The sequence below is a fragment of the Aquarana catesbeiana genome, linkage group LG03 (assembly GCF_042186555.1).
Source record: "Aquarana catesbeiana isolate 2022-GZ linkage group LG03, ASM4218655v1, whole genome shotgun sequence".
Classification (NCBI taxonomy): Eukaryota; Metazoa; Chordata; class Amphibia; order Anura; family Ranidae; genus Aquarana; species Aquarana catesbeiana.
The window spans coordinates 579,851,341-579,863,510 of NC_133326.1; positions in this window are offsets into that span (position 1 = coordinate 579,851,341).

Sequence of the window (12,170 nt, forward strand, 5' to 3'; positions counted from 1 at the left end):
AAGTCAGTATTATAAGCAGAGGCAGATAAACAGGCAGGGATGATCCAAGAGAATAGTCAGAGGAAGCTGGGTTTTCAGGAACAAGGTCAGCAGGTAGAAGCAGTAGTCAGGAACACAGGAACAAGCTGAAGACAATCCAGCACTGAAGCTAGGTAGACTGTCTGTTTAAATAGGGCGCCATGCACCAGGATTCGTGGGTGCGTGTGTGTGCGTGTGTGTGTGCGTGCGTGTGTGCGCACTAACGTACACTTGCTCGTATGGATGTGTCATTGCGCATGACTGCTCTGAACCTTACATGTCTCTGTCTATGGCTCCACGCATGCGCATTGGCATTAGAGGAACAGGAATTGGCAGCCGCTGCATGGAAACGAGCACTTGCTGTACGAGTTCTCTGACAGATATGGTTGCCTCAACTGCTATATATTGTGCATAATTCCCCAATATGGATTCCAGGAGTGTGGTTTAAGAAAGTGGAGGGCCTCTTTAGGGATGTAATTTAGGGGAAAGGGAAATCCAGAATCCATTGAAGGGTGCTACAGCTGCCAAGGTATAGAGAAGGGTTGGCTGTACTGCACCCCTGGAGCTACTGCCTGGCTGCTCAACTTCAACAATTGGGGGGCTGGGAAGTATGTAACTCCATTACTAAGTACAATTCACAAGCACTATTAGCTTGTACCCTGCAATCATCCCTGATAGAGGCATTAGAGGCAGGGTCACTAAAAGGAGAAGACCAGTGTCCTTCAGCAAAATTGTTGCTTAACCACTTGCCGACCGCCTCATGCAGATATACTGCGGCAGAATGGCACGGGCAGGCAAAATCACTTACCTGGTACGCGATTGCCTGCCGCGGGCGAGGGGTCCTATCGGACCCCCCCCGGTGCCCGAGGCGGTCGGCTTCTGACTGGGAGCGTTCAGAGATGAGGGGGAGGCCATCCATTCGTGGCCCCCCCCTCGCGATTGCTCCCAGCCAATGAGATCATTCCCCTGCCTCTGTATAGTACACAGAGGCAGAGGAAATTATGTCATCTCTCCACGGTATTTTCCGTTCCGGCGCCGAGGAGAGAAGACTGCAATGTGAGTGTAAAACACACACACAGTAGAACATGCCAGGCACACATTACACCCCCCTTTACCCCCCGATCACCTCCGATCACCCCCTAATCACCCCCCCCCATCACACTGACACCAAGCAGTTTTTTTTTTTTCTGATTACTGCATTGGTGTCAGTTTGTGACAGTTAGTGTGGTAGGGCAGTTAGTGTTAGCCCCCTTTAGGTCTAGGATACCCCCCTAACCCCCCCTAATAAAGTTTTAACCCCTTGATCACCCCCCGTCGCCAGTGTCACTAAGCGATCGTTTTTCTGATCGCTGTATTAGTGTCGCTGGTGACGCTAGTTAGGGAGGTAAATATTTAGGTTCGCCGTCAGCGTTTTATAGCGTCAGGGACCCCCATATACTACCTGATAAAGGTTTTAACCCCTTGATTGCCCCCTAGTTAACCCTTTCACCAGTGATCACCGTATAACTGTTACGGGTGACGCTGGTTAGTTCGTTTATTTTTTATAGTGTCAGGGCACCCGCCGTTTATTACCTAATAAAGGTTTAGCCCCCTGATCGCCCGGCGGTGATATGCGTTGCCCCAGGCAGCGTCAGATTAGCGCCAGTACCGCTAACACCCACGCACGTACCGTACACCTCCCTTAGTGGTATAGTATCTGAACGGATCAATATCTGATCCGATCAGATCTATACTAGCGTCCCCAGCAGTTTAGGGTTCCCAAAAACGCAGTGTTAGTGGGATCAGCCCAGATACCTGCTAGCACCTGCGTTTTGCCCCTCCGCCTGGCAGTATCGATCACTGACACAAAACACTAAACTAATAACTGCAGCATTCGCAGAGTCAGGCCTGATCCCTGCGATCGCTGACAGTTTTTTTGGTAGCGTTTTGGTGAACTGGCAAGCGCCAGCGGCCTAGTACACCCCGGTCGTAGTCAAATCAGCACTGCAGTAACACTTGGTGAAGTGACGAGTCCCATAAGTGCAGTTCAAGCTGGTGAGGTGGCAAGCACAAGTAGTGTCCCGCTGCCACCAAGAAGAAGACAAACAGGCCTGTCGTGCCCATAATGCCCTTCCTGCTGCATTCGCCAATCCTACTAATTGGGAACCCACCACTTCTGCAGTGCCCGTACTTCCCCCATTCACATCTCCAACCAAATGCAGTCGGCTGCATGAGAGGCATTTTCTTTATGTCCTCCCGAGTACCCCTACCCAACGAACCCCCCCAAAAAAGATGCCGTGTCTGCAGCAAGCGCGGATATAGGTGTGACACCCGCTATTATTGTCCCTCCTGTCCTGACAATCCTGGTCTTTGCATTGGTGAATGTTTTGAACGCTACCATTCACTAGTTGAGTATTAGTGTAGCGTACAGCATTGCACAGACTAGGCACACTTTCACAGGGTCTCCCAAGATGCCATCGCATTTTGAGAGACCCGAACCTGGAACCGGTTACAGTTATAAAAGTTACAGTTACAAAAAAAAGTGTAAAAAAAAATAAATATATAAATAAATAAATATATAAATAAAAAAAAAATAGTTGTCGCTTTATTGTTCTCTCTCTCTCTATTCTCTTTCTATTGTTCTGCTCTTTTTTTACTGTATTCTATTCTGCAATGTTTTATTGTTATTATGTTTTATCATGTTTGCTTTTCAGGTATGCAATTTTTTATACTTTACTGTTTACTGCGCTTTATTGTTAACCATTTTTTTGTCTTCAGGTAGCTAATTCACAACTTTGAGTGGTTATACCAGAATGGTGCCTGCAGGTTTAGGGATCTTGGTATCATTCTTTTCAGCCAGCGGTCGGCTTTCATGTAAAAGCAATCCTAGTGGCTAATTAGCCTCTAGACTGCTTTTACAAGCAGTGGGAGGGAATGCCCCACCATCTTCCGTGTTTTTCTCTGGCTCTCCTGTCTCAACAGGGAACCTGAGAATGCAGCCGGTTATTCAGCCAGCTGACCATAGAGCTGATCAGAGACCAGAGTGGCTCCAAACATCTCTATGGCCTAAGAAACCGGAAGCTACGAGCATTTCATGACTTAGATTTCGCCGGATGTAAACAGCGCCATTGGGAAATTGGGAAAGCATTTTATCACACAGATCTTGGTGTGGTCAGATGCTTTGAGGGCACAGGAGAGATCTAGGGTCTAATAGACCCCAATTTTTTCAAAAAAGAGTACCTGTCACTACCTATTGCTATCATAGGGGATATTTACATTCCCTGAGATAACAATAAAAATGATTTAAAAAAAAAAATGAAAGGAACAGTTTAAAAATAGGATAAAAAAGCAAAAAAATAATAAAGAAAAAAAAAAGAAAAAAAAGCACCCCTGTCCCCCCCTGCTCTCGCGCGAACGCAAGCATCGGTCTGGCGTCAAATGTAAACAGCAATTGCACCATGCATGTGAGGTATCACCGCGAAGGTCAGATCGAGGGCAGTAATTTTAGCAGTAGACCTCCTCTGTAAATCTAAAGTGGTAACCTGTAAAGGCTTTTAAAGGCTTTTAAAAATGTATTTATTTTGTTGCCACTGCACGTTTGTGCGCAATTTTAAAGCATGTCATGTTTGGTATCCATGTACTCAGCCTAAGATCATCTTTTTTATTTCATCAAACATTTGGGCAATATAGTGTGTTTTAGTGCATTAAAATTTTAAAAAGTGTGTTTTTTCCCAACAAAATGCGTTTGAAAAATCGCTGCGCAAATACTGTGTGAAAAAAAAAATGAAACACCCACCATTTTAATCTGTAGGGCATTTGCTTTAAAAAAATATATAATGTTTGGGGGTTCAAAGTCATTTTCTTGCAAAAAAAAATAATTTTTTCATGTAAACAAAAAGTGTCAGAAAGGGCTTTGTCTTCAAGTGGTTAGAAGAGTGGGTGATGTGTGACATAAGCTTCTAAATGTTGTGCATAAAATGCCAGGACAGTTCAACCCCCCCCCAAATGACCCCATTTTGGAAAGTAGACACCCCAAGCTATTTGCTGAGAGGCATGTCGAGTCCATGGAATATTTTAAATTGTGACACAAGTTGCGGGAAAGAGACAATTTTTTTTTTTTTCTGCACAAAGTTGTCACTGAATGATATATTGCTCAAACATGCCATGGGAATATGTGAGATTACACACCAAAATACACTCTGTTGCTTCTCCTGAGTACGGGGATACCACATGTGTGAGACTTTTTGGGAGCCTAGCCTCGTACGGGACCCCGAAAACCAAGCACCGCCTTCAGGCTTTCTAAGGGCGTAAATTTTTTATTTCACTCTTCACTGCCTATCACAGTTTCAGAGGCCATAGAATGCCCAGGTGGCACAACCCCCCCCCCAAATGACCCCATTTTGGAAAGTAGACACCTCAAGCTATTTGCTGAGAGGTATAGTGAGTATTTTGCAGACCTCACTTTTTGTCACAAAGTTTTGAAATTTGAAAAAAGAAAAAAAAAAATTTTTTTTCTTGTCTTTCTTAATTTTCAAAAACAAATGAGAGCTGCAAAATACTCATCTTGCCTCTCAGCAAATAGTTTGGGGTGTCTACTTTCCAAAATGGGGTCATTTGGGGGGGGGGGGGTTGTGCCACCTGGGCATTCCATGGCCTCCGAAACTGTGATAGGCAGTGAAGAGTGAAATCAAAAATTTACACCCTTAGAAATCCTGAAGGCGGTGATTGGTTTTTGGGGCCCCGTACAAGGCTAGGCTCCCAAAAAGTCCCACACATGTGGTATCCCCATACTCAGGAGAAACAGCTAAATGTATTTTGGGGTGTAATTTCACATATTCCCATGGCATGTTTGAGCAATATATCATTTAGCGACAACTTTGTGCAAAAAAAAAAAAAAAAAATTTTAATTTTCCCGCAACTTGTGTCAAAATATAAAATATTCCATGGACTCAACATGCCTCAAAGCAAATAGCTTGGGGTGTCTACTTTCCAAAATGGGGTTATTGGGGGGGGGAGTTGTGCCATCTGGGCATTTTATGGCCTTCAAAACTGTGATAGGTAGTGAGGAGTAAAATCAAAAATTTACGCCCTTAGAAATCCTGAAGGCGGTGATTGGTTTTCGGGGCCCCGTACGCGGCTAGGCTCCCAAAAAGTCCCACACATGTGGTATCTCCGTACTCAGGAGAAGCAGCTGAATATATTTTGGGGTGCAATTCCACATATGCCCATGGCCTGTGTGAGCAATATATCATTTAGTGACAACTTTTTGTAATTTTTTTTTTTTGTCATTATTCAATCACTTGGGACAAAAAAATTAATATTCAATGGGCTCAACATGCCTCTCAGCAATTTCCTTGGGGTGTCTACTTTCCAAAATGGGGTAATTTGGGGGGTTTTGTACCGGCCTGCCATTGTAGCACCTCAAGAAATGACATAGGCAGTCATAAACTAAAAGCTGTGTAAATTCCAGAAAATGTACCCTAGCTTGTAGATGCTATAACTTTTGCGCAAACCAATAAATATACGCTTATTGACATTTTTTTTACCAAAGACATGTGGCCGAATACATTTTGGCCTAAATGTATGACTAAAATTGAGTTTATTGGATTTTTTTTATAACAAAAAGTAGAAAATATCATTCTTTTTCAAAATTTTCGGTCTTTTTCCGTTTATAGCGCAAAAAATAAAAACCGCAGAGGTGATCAAATACCATCAAAAGAAAGCTCTATTTGTGAGAAGAAAAGGACACAAATTTTGTTTGGGTCCAGCATTGCATGACCGCGCAATTAGCAGTTAAAACGACGCAGTGCCAAATTGTAAAAAGTGCTCTGGTCAGGAAGGGGGTAAATCCTTCCGGGGCTGAAGTGGTTAAGGTGTGGAGTATAACAAGATCAATTTTGCAGTACTCGGAGTATAGCGAGTTTACACCTTTTTGAGATAACGCAAAGCGGCCGGAGCTTGCAGGTTTGGATAACTTTCCAAACTGGAAGCAGAAGCGAATGGTTAGAATGTCACGGTTATATACAGTGGGGGTTGTCTGACGAAGGAGCACGCATGCTCCAAACGCGTGCACGCCCATAGCGTCACCGGGACCCGGGAAACACGAAAAGAAGATCCATGCTGTACCTCTCCTACCCCAGCCTGAGACACTGGTTACCACTGGCGCCAACAGACAGGACAAGAGGAGAAGACCCCAGCACATAGGATCGCCCCCTGTGGAGCCCTGCTGCCTACCACACCTCCCACCTGGACCAATCATTTCTGATGTGCCTGTATATATCCTACTCTGAGTGAGTGCATTTCTACTTTTAATAAATGTGTATGTTTTAATACTGCACTTAGGTTGGCGCTGCTTTCTTTCTCTTTTTATCTCCCTCCAAAGATGCCTTCTGGCCTTCAAGCATGCTGCCTCCTACGTTATGCCAGTATCTCTTCCCCTGAAGTTATATATCCAGACTTCTGTAAACCACCCCCCCTATCCCCACTAAGAACGGTTCATTTCAATTTATGCTTGGACTATTGCTCATCTGTCCACTGTCATCCCTGGACGTTCTTTATTAATTGATTACTATTTTTTATCATCTGATTGTATATCATTTTTCATCACCTGATTGTAAGTCACTCCTTATATCAATTATTATATATTAATACCTTATTGCTCCTTTATACTAGCTGTTATTTACCTTCTAGTTATTGCTCACCCCAACCCAAAGCTGTTATCCCCTAGCGCAAAAAAAAATTTATTTACTTTATATACAGTGGGGGTACTGAAGACTTTCCAGGAATTAAAAGAGGAGTTTGGGCTTCCGACCAGTGCACGCCGATATATGTCGGCAGAATGGCGCTGGTAGGCAAAAGGGGGTACAGGTACGTCCCCCTTAAGAAGCGGTGTCGCGGGCGCGTGCCTGCCATGGTCTCTGTGACCGCAGGTCCCGCGGACTCGATCCGCCGGGTGCCCGCGATCATGTCACGGAGAGGAAGAACGGGGAGATGCTTTTGTAAACAAAGCATTTCCCCGTTCTGCCTGGTGACAGGACAGAGATCACAGCTGCCTGTCATGGAGAGCAGTTATCACTGTCCTGTGTGTTAAAGCCCAGCCCCCTAACAGTTAGAATCACTCCCTAGGACACACTTAAACCCTTCACTGCCCCCTAGTGGTTAACCCCTTCACTGCCAGTGTCATTTACACAGTAATCAATGCATTTTAATAGCATCGATCGTTGTATAAATGACAATGGTCCCAAAATAGTGTAAAAAATGTCCGATGTGTCCGCCATAATGTCGCAGTCCCAATAAAATTGCAGATCGCTGCCATTACTAATAAAAAAAAAATTAAAAATAAAAATGCCATAAAACGATCCCCTATTTTGTAGACACTATAAATTTTGCGCAAACCAATCAATATACGCTTATTGCGATTTTTTTTACCAAAAATATGTAGAAGAATACATATCAGCCTAAACTTAGGAACAAATTTTTTTTATATATATTTTTGGGGGATATTTATTATAGCAAAAAGTAAAAAATATTGCGTTTTTTTCAAAATTGACGCTTTTTTTTGTTTATAGCGCAACAATATAAAACGCAGAGGCGATCAAATACCACCAAAAGAAAGCTCTATTTGCGGGAAAAAAAGGACGTCAATTTTGTTTGGTTACAACGTCGCATGACTGCGCAATTGTCAGTTAAAGCGACGCAGTGCTGAATCGCAAAAAGTGCTCTGGTCAGGAAGGGGGTAAAATCTTCCGGGGCTGACGTGGTTAAAGGGGTTGGTCTCCAAACTATAGTCGAATATATGTTCGAGGTTGTTAGAAAAAGACTCCCAATTGGCAAGTAGAGTAAAATGGGAGGAGGACGTGGGGAAACTTACAGATGCGCAATGGAATGGTATTTTGGTCTCAACAGACCAGTTATCTCTTTCTTTAGCCCAGAGGCTTACTCAACTATACATCATTCATACACTGATAAAAATGATTCTGTTGGCTTGTAATTTTAACATAAAAATAATTTTCAACATAAAAATAAATGTTAACTAATTTACTTATGATATTTTAAGTACCTTACTTAATTTTCATTAGTTCTTAAAACAAACCTTTTACATTTACAAAAATAATGTATAATATTGAGTAATCTAGACAAAACTTTTAAGGTATGCGCATTTCCATATTCTAATTGAGTTACATTTACTTAAAAAAATTATCTTTTCATTTGACTGAAATTGCGGGATGCATGTTTGCCAAACATTCAACCGCACCGAGTTTTGATGCTATATATTTTATAGAGTTTGACGTCTTTTGGAACTTTGAAAGCCTGCACAAGGCAGTTCCCATACATTTGAGGCTCATTAGGACAAAAGAGCGCCACCAGTGACAAGAATTTTTCCAAGTCACTACAAAGCCATCCAATGCCATTGAAAGGTAAGAATGAACATTGAACAAATAATCGTTCACATGCTATAAATGTTGCTTATCATACCATTCAAAATGTTCATTTTATTTGCTGATTAATATATTTATAATAAATGGACATACGTCCGTTGTATGCACCTATTGAGACAACTCACTTGTGCGCATGCAAAGTATGTGCTTACTGCATTCTGCAGAACGCAACCAAGATGCAGGGTGAGGGGCCCCCAGCTGTTAAGCTTAAAAACTATTTTGTGCCACAAACATGAATGTTTCAGTCGGTTTGCTTTTTGAGATATTGAAATTCAAATTCAGATTATGTAACATCAAGTCCCACCCACTTTGCACCCGATGTTATTGAAATTTAAAAACAAAGATAGAATTCGTTTGCACTGCATCTGTGCTGATTTGTGCTGCAAAAATTAAGGTATGTGCTGGTTTGGTTTCAGAGATTTTGCGCATTATAGTTGATAAAACCTCTCCCACTTTGCACCACGTTATTACATTTTAAAAACAATTATACAATTTGTTTGTGCTGCGTTTGTGTGGATTTGTACCACAAAAACAAACTTTCTGTTTGTTCGGTTTTTGAGATATTGGAGATCCAAGGTTAGATTCTGTAACCCAAAGCCCCCCCCCCTCCCCACTTTGCACTATGCTATTACATTTCAAAAACAAATATACCATATTTATGCTGCACTGGCAGGAAAAAAAAGCACATTGGTATAGTGTGTGTATTTTTTTCATATAGCACTCTCATTTTGTATCAGAAAGAATGGTTATGGGACTCATTTACGCTTTTTAGCCTAAGCTACCCTGAAAAACCTAAAATATACCTTTGACGTTTTTCAGAAGATCTTTTTAGAGCTAGATTTGGGGAATCTATCTTCAAAAGTTCACACTTTAACCACTTGCTGACCAGCCACTGTCATTATACTGCGGCAGGTCGGCTCTCCTGCGCAAACCACTGTAGGTGTACATTGGTCTTTGCACAGGAGTTAGCATGCCACTGGACTTGATGTCCACTGGCGACCCACGATTGTAGTATACAGAGGCAGAACGGGGATCTGCCTTTGTAAATAAGGCGATTCGCCATTTTGCCAGATGACATGTCAGAGATCTTCCCAGTGATCAGGAACAGCTATCTCTCCCTGGTAGCCCATCCCCAGTACAGTTAGAACACACTCAGGGAACACACTTAACCCCTTGATCGCCCCCTAGGGTTAACCCCTTCCCTGAGAGTGTCATTTATACATTGACCGGTGCTTTTTTTTAGCACTGATCAATGTAATAATATCACTGGTCCCCAAAAAGTGTCATTTGGAGTCAGATCTGTCCACCGCAATGTTGCAATCCTGCTACAAATCACAGATCTCTGCCATTACCAGTAAAAACAATAAAAAAAAAAAAAAAAAAAAAAGTCCCTAAATCTAACCCATAGTTTGTAGACGCGATAACATTTTTTTTCAAAATTGACGGGTTTTTTTTTGTTTATAGCGCAAAAAATAAAAACCAAATCAAATCAAATACCACCAAAAGAAAGCTCTATTTGTGGGAAAAAAAGGACGTCAATTTTGTTTGGGTACAGCGTCACACAATCGCGAAATTGTCAGTTAAAGCGTCATAGTGCGGTATCGCACTAAAGGGGCAAATCCTTCCAGGACTGAAGTGGTTAAAGTGCAAATTACTTTCCTAAAAGGCTTTAAAAAAGTTAATACATTCTGTATTATATGTTCTTTACAGATAAACTGTATATACATGTGTTTCAGTTTGATTTGTTAGCTGGGAAAGAGGCATTTTTTTTCTTTTTTTTTTTAAATGTTTACATTTACTTTGATGCTGCTTTAATAATATTACATTTGTAACACTTTATAAATAATAAATGTTAATTTGTTTTGAACGCCTGTTTCATGAGACTATTCCTTTTTTTAAAAACACATTATTGTATTATTTTTTATATAAAAAAACCTTCAAACATATATCAAATACATTTTGCAAAATAAGTTTTACCAACTTAAAAAAAATCGAGTAAGTTACAAGTTAATATCACATAACACTAAGTAACTAACTGCTGAGCAACACAATGGTGTAGTGGTTAGCACTTTTACATAGCAGCAAAAGGGTCGCTGGTTCAAACCTTGACCATAACACTACCTGCCTGCGGTTTGCATGTTCTACCCTGTGCCTTCGTAGGTTTCCTCCCACACTCCAAAGACATGTTGGTAGGGTAATTGGCTCCTGTGTAAATTGGCCCTAGTATGTCTATGTATGAATGTGAGTTAGGGATCTTAGATTGAAAGTGCCTTGAGGGCAGGGACTGATGTGAATGTACAATGTATATGTAAATTGAGGGTGCTATATAAGTACTTGAAATAAATAAGTTAATGTATGTGTTCCTAACTTAAACTTTTCTATAAACTGGAAAAATTGAGTTGGCATTAATTGAACCTATGGTCTTTAACCACTTGCCGCCCGCCATATAGCAGAATGACGGTGGCAAAGTGGTTTCAAAATACTGACTGGGCGTCATATGACGTCCGCAGGATATTGAGCCACTGCGCGCCCCCGGGGGCGCGCATCGCGGCGATCGTTGTTGCGGGGTGTCAATCTGACACCCCGCAGCACCGATCTAGGTAAAGAGTCTCTGATGGAAACTCTTTACCACGTGATCAGCCATGTCCAATCACGGCTGATCACGATGTAAATAGGAAGAGCCGGTGATCGGCTTTTCCTCACTCGCATCTGACAGACGCGAGTAGAGGAGAGCCGATCGGCTGCTCTCCTGACAGGGGGGGGTCTGTGCTGATTGTTTATCACCACAGCCCCCCCTCGGATCCTACCCAGGACCACCAGGGAAGCCGCCCAGGACCACCAGGGAAGGCGCCCAGGACCACCAGGGAAACCAGTCACACTGGACCACCAGGTATGCCCCCTAGACCCCCAGGGACATACTAATCAGTGCAAAGGCAGCTGCCAATCAATGCCCAGGCAGCTGCCAATCAGTGCCCACTCCAATGCCTACCACCAGGGATGCCTATCAGTGCGGCGTATCAGTGCCCATCAGTGCCACGTATCAGTGCCCATCAGTGCCGCCTATCAGCGCCTATCAGTGCCCATCAGTGCTGCCTATCAGTGCCCATCAGTGCCGCCTGTCAGTGCCCAGCAGTTCCACGCATAAGAACCCATCTTTGCAGCCTTTCAGTGCCCATCAGTGTCGCCTATCAGTGCCCATCAGTGCCCACCAGTGCCACCCAGTGCCACCCATGAGTGCCCATCAGTGCCGCCTATCAATGCCCATCAATGCTGCATATTAGTGCCACCCATCAGTGCCGCCTACCAGTGCCCATCAGGGCCGAATATCAGTGCCCATAGTCAGTGCCCGTCAGTGCCCGCTCATTGGTGCCACCTCATCGCTGCCGCCTTATCAGTGCCTATCAGTGAAAGAGAAAACTTACTTATTTACAAAATTTTTAAACAGAAACAAAAGCAAAACTTTTATTTTTTCAAAATTTTCGGTCTTTTTTTATTTGTTTCGCAAAAAATAAAAACTGCAGAGGTGATCAAATACCACCAAAAGAAAGCTCTATTTGTGGGAACAAAATGATAAAAATTTAGTTTGGGTACAGCGTAGCATGACCGCGCAATTGTCATTCAAACTGCGACAGCACTGAAAGCTGAAAATTGGTCTGGGCAGGAAGGTGTCTAAGTGCCCTGTATTGAAGTGGTTAAACTGTAAAAATTGAGTTGGCTTTACTTGAACCTATGGTC